A 6,000-nucleotide genomic window follows, 5' to 3' on the forward strand; every position below is an offset into this window, starting at 1 on the left:
CAAGTACACTTGAGTTTAATAATCTTCTTGGTGTTCCTGGCTGACTAAAAACTTCTTTCCTAATATAAGCAGGAACTTTTTAGACAGCAATGTCAAAGATGATTTGTTAATGTGTGACCCTAGGTTTTCGGTTGCAAGTACTAGAAATTCTACATGGGAGTCTCACAAAAGAAAGTTATATTTCTATTTACAGTACCTATATTGTGCAACTTTACAAAATGAAGAAAAACATACAGACAAGTTAATAAAATACAATTACAATAGGGTAAAATATTAAAAGATTGATGTGAATTAGTGTCTTTGGCTTATAGTTCGAAAGCGAAATCATAGATTGAAGAAAATGAAGAGGCTGGTATGAGCCAGATCTTGGATTATGGTAGGGGTTATTAAAAGGATGGTAATTTCTTGTTCTTGAATATGTTGCAAAGTGGGTGTACAAATCAAATATGATATCAATTTCATCATGTTGTGTATAACACTAAATTTGTTTACCTATTTTTGAGTGATTCCCAGTCCAGCTGGTCCAGTGAGATCACAAGTTTATGTATTTGTTACATAGTGTGCTGCTCTACATTGGATCTGCTGTAGTTGAGATTTCAAGGTAGACTGCCAGGGAACCCACACGGGCCACACCGTTGCAGCATGTTCAAGTGGGAGACAAATGAATACAATACATGCTAGCTTTATACTAAAGAAATCCTGGAGTTCTTTTGGCTGTAATTGATATGTAATTAATGCAAGCATTTCATTTCAGGTCTGACCGGATAAAGTAACATCATGCAACATGTTGATCTACCCCTCTACATTCTTGCTGGACCCTTCAATCACCTTAGTGTGTGTAGGCAGCTTTCTACAGTCTCTTGGAAATGTCAGAGCAGGCCAATTGGGCGTAACCATAATACCACTTACTGCTTATTTATTCATTGACTCCACGCGAGAATATGATGAAATACCAGCAGAAGTATTACAGAACTCATAATCTAGTTCTAAATATTGCACTTTACATGAATGGAAATTGTGATTGTGGTTTTGGTAATTATTTGCATTTTGGTAATCATTTGTAAACATGTATGCGCAATATTTAGACTCCATTTGAGCTCTGAAATATTTCTGCTGGTTTTTCTTCATCATTCTTACGAGGAATCAATGAAACAAAATAAGTATTATAGTAATGCTGTGAACTGGTATGCAAAAAACCAGTTATTAACCAGTATTGCCTAGGTCAGCCAATTACTGGTTAAGAAGCCTATAAACAGGTTTGCCCACCCACTTGGTAAACCATAAATTACCCCTGCTGACAAGTGTTAACATCATAACATATCCTCAAAGCATGTGTAAATATGTGATTGTAATAACTGTTATTGCAAGACAGGATGTTGATGGTCACTTTGGTACCACCCTAAAGTTCCAGCAGGCATGTTGAGTATCATTATGTATTACACAGAAACCAGTTAACTGGTTAACTGCCAGTTATTGGTTACCAGTTAACCAGTTTTGAATTTGTTATCAAGTTCACAGCTCTAATAAGCAGTAAGTGGTATTATGGTTGTACGAGCTCTGACATTTCCAAGAGACTGAAGAAAGCTTCCTACACAGACAAAGGCAATTAGAGGGTCCAGCAAGAACGTAGAGAGGCAGATCAGCATGTTTGACTTGTTAAACTTACTAAAACTGGTGACAATTGGTGAAATCAGCATTTTTCGATGGATTTTGGCCTTGATAAGAGAGCTGCCAGAACTACCCTCTGGATGAATGCAACTAAACAAGGATGCAGCATGACTTTAGAGAAGCAAAGAATCACATTTGGTGTGCAATATTTCTATAAAATTGGTCGATATCTTCGATATTCGATATCGACATTTGGAAGATTTTGAGATTGCTAGAAGAGCTTCCAGACCAACCCTATGAATGAAGGCTACAGGCTATGGGTCTAGCAAGCTTTTGAGAAGTAAACTATCACATCTGGCTTGCAAAAGTTCCTGTAAGTGGATAAAATCGGTAATTTTTTACGGCTGTCAAGGTCAGCCAGATGGCAAACGAATTTGGAATTCGATGATATTTGGTGTGGTAGTAGTTGGACTCAGTCTGACCTAGGAGGGTTACTTTGGCATCACTGTTGTGTGTTCCAGTGGCATCGAAACTTTCTTCCAGACCGAAATTTCATTTTTGCGATGCTGCGCCTGGAAATTGCTCCAGACAATGCAGCCACTGGTGGTTTTAGTTTAGAGTACAGCTGGTAAGAAAGGTTGAGAGTGCGTATTGCAGTATGAAAAGACATTTCCTTGAAGATATAGCAAAAAATCTCATAATTTGTAAACATATTAGCCGACATGCATGACAAGACATTAACGAAAAACAGCGCCAATCTGGCATTTTCTAAGTGGCATCTAGCCTAGCATTTGTGCCGGGGTGGTTTGGTAGTTGATTCTCGAATGTCGAAATTTCACGTTGCGGACCCTAATAGTAGGGATGTCAAAGCCCCACAAAATTACAGAATTTCTTCTCCCGTAAATTTCATTTAAAAGAGGCACAATGAATTGCACGTCTTTCAGACAGTTTAGGCATTAGAATTTTTCGTTTCATAGTGATGATTGGTCAAGGTAGTGCTCTTCTGGTGAGTTTCCTCGTGATTAGAGTAGCTAGGTGCGTGTGTAAGTCCCAATGTTAGTTCCCTGCCTAGAAAATGTATGGAAGATGACAGCAGGCTAGTTTTGTCGAACACCATGTACAGCAGCGTTCCAGTTAATAGATAGGTTGGTTTTCAGTCAGTGCAAGATGCAATTTGAATGCCTGTATTAGTTTCCTGGCTATTCTACACAATTGATAATACAAAGTGACATAATCACCCATATGTCACTTGTTTTTGTTTTGTGCCATGGCTACCAATGGTGCTCAATAGAGAAGTCTGGAAAACCGCCTATTTGTTTATTTAACAATTACTAGCTACCACAAAAGCAAATGTGGCAAACCAATATATCAATCTGCAGCATTTTTCGAGCTCTACAAGATGCTGTGGCTAAAACATGTATTTGTCAAAACTTTTAAAAATCCGTTTGACATCCCTACTGATAGCTATAGAACTGCTGGGTTTGTTAGGCCTGTGGTGACACATGCTAGTATAGCCTGACTCTGCACCATCAACTTTAACAGTACGAATTTTCCAGATGTTTTAGACATTATAATAATAACTGATTGAGAATGGGACTCTGAAGTTTACCAATGGCTACTTCAGTTTGCCGGAAGAGATTCACGCTGGATGCCAGGGGCGGATCTAGGATTTATAAAAGGGGGGGGGCTAACTCAAGGTACTAATCTCTTGGGTAGAGATGTGTGAAGCACACTTCCCAGCATGCAAAGCATGCTGGAACTAGGGGGGTCTGGGGCATGCCCCCCCAGGAAAATTTTGAAAAATAGATGCTAAAATACTGCAATTTGGAGACATTTCAACATAAAATTTCTGCCTGCAGATATTTCATATACTGCCTTTAGATTATAGGTATGGCTCTCTAAAGCATTTTGCTAATGGAAAAGTTTGGGTAGGTACAGACAACCAAGTACATGATGCACCCCTCTCACAATTGCACAACATTGAATAAGTGCATGTTAGAATAATAATGTTGAACGTGGAAAATTTTGAAATTCAAGATTGAATCTGAGAGCATTTCCAATGGAAATTGTGTACCTGAATTAAGTACTGCCATACATATAAGTGCTTTAAACAGACCAATGCACTTCATTGTATGTATAGGTGCAGGCAGATTTGGAAAAATTCCATAACAGAACCAACTACATGTTTCCAGTGAATGTTCTATTAGAGTAGTTAGCTGACTGCTCTATTAGAGTATCTCGATCTTGTACACCTCTAATGCTGATCCGGGTCCTTGTTGCATAAACTTTAGCATAAATCCACTGATGATACCTTGGAAAGATGTTTATAAGGTGGTTTTATGAGTATTTGTATTATTAGTGATCATATAATTATGCTAGGACAAAATTTCATTATAATACTCAGCATATTGATCAAGTAAAGCCTAAATATGAAGGGGGGGGCTTCAGCCCCCCAAAGCCCCCCTCTGGATCCGCCCCTGGATGCCATGTACTAAAATGACTAAATAACATCAGAAACTCACATCAGAGTCCACCTATCCAATAATACACCATGACACTAGTCTTCCTCCCAATGACACGACTGCACAATTGATGGATAACTCCTTGCCAATTTAATATTTGGGTCACATGACTCTCAAATGTAATAAATTTGCATGCGGCTCTAAAATTACCATGCGGGGCGCGGGTGACAGGAAACAAGGAATCTACAATTAGTGGCCTATGGGTAAACTATGACTATTTGTTGATTGTATGCACAGTAATGGACTGTTTAGAATAATTAGCAGTCGTAGCTAGCCAGGTTAACGTGAGTTGTCGCACCGCGATCTCAGTGCCCAGCGATCGAGGTGACACTGAGACTCGTACTGAGAGGCGAGGACCAAGGGTATGACAACCTGTGACCTAGCTATCAACCCCTAAAGGTAACTTTCAAAATGAGATCATGCATGCAGTGCTCGGGTCACAGTGGTGGTTGCATCTTCCATAATTAGCTATTAAAGTAAGTATCGCAGTTTTTTTTCCCTATAGCTAGTTAGTTGGACACTAGCTACAGCTGTATCCTAATAAATAGTTGCTTCCCGATTCTTCCTTGCATGGTTATAAAAATGCGATCACTAATTGTATTGGTAACAGCAGCAATCTTCGTTGTATCTGGACACAACTGTTTACAAGGATTCCCAGAGAACATAACAGAGATCACAAACAGGAGTGAACACGTCATACCAGAAGGAACAGTAGTATTGGCTCCATTCCTCACATTTACATGTGATGGCTACATCACTCATGTTTCTGTTGGTTATGAGGTGACTAGTGTAACATCTAACCAAACTGTGTACTTGCAGTTGAGGAGAAATACTGAAGGAGCCAACTATTCTTTAATACATGAAGTACTACTTCCAAGGGGAAAACCCGAAGCCAAAGATAATCATACAATTCTCCGTAACTATCAGCTACTAAAAAGCATTGCAGTACTACAAAATGACTTAGTTGGATTTAAGACACCAGCTGATTCTTCAGTGAGAGTGCTTCTTGTTTCAGATCAGCAAAAAACACTGCATAAAGGCTATAGTTCAAATGCCTTCGCTGCATCTAATGTCACTGGAATTCCACAGATATCAGTTACTTTCAGTATGTCATAAAATTTGACGTCTCACCCCTGCATTTACTCCTTTTTAAATGAACTATAGCTACTATTTAAAAATAAACTATTTTTAAACTAAAAGAATCTTCCTAATGAGTAAAAACCTAGAAACTATTATACAAATTACTGCATGTAAATTAAGATTAAGTTGTGAACTTCAAAGCTTTTGTATCCTATAGGTCTGTGAAGGACAATACACAAGACTGCATATCTGTGCAGAGTACGCATTTTATAGTGATGAAAATTCCAAAGATGTTGTTGGTATTGCCATAGCTACTGTATAGTTATGGGGAAGGGAATGCCACAATCATCCACATACTATGAGTAATAGTATTTAGTTTATAGAATTGGCCATGTCATTCACTATGTGCAAAATGAAGCAGTCGTATATACAATCTCATTTTAGGCTGATAAGTATATACAGTAATGTACTAAATAATGACATAACACTTGTACAACTGCACACTAAATAGCTATGTAGTCCCTCTAATTTCAAACCTGCTAAATTGTTAAAGTGGTCCTATTCACACTTTTACACTTTAAATTTATTAAATTTGTTGTTAATAATTTATAGAGACGTGTGTTGGCTTACCAGATGAACCACCAGCAAACTTTAATAGATCACAGATCATGGGATTTACAAGAAGTGCTCAAATATTATGGACAGATATTGAATTTCAATGTAATGGTGTTATCACTGAATTAAAATCATGGTTCCAGGTACAGAATGGATCGGGTATCGTTAGCATGTC

The sequence above is a fragment of the Dysidea avara genome, chromosome 3 (assembly GCF_963678975.1).
Source record: "Dysidea avara chromosome 3, odDysAvar1.4, whole genome shotgun sequence".
NCBI lineage: Eukaryota > Metazoa > Porifera > Demospongiae > Dictyoceratida > Dysideidae > Dysidea > Dysidea avara.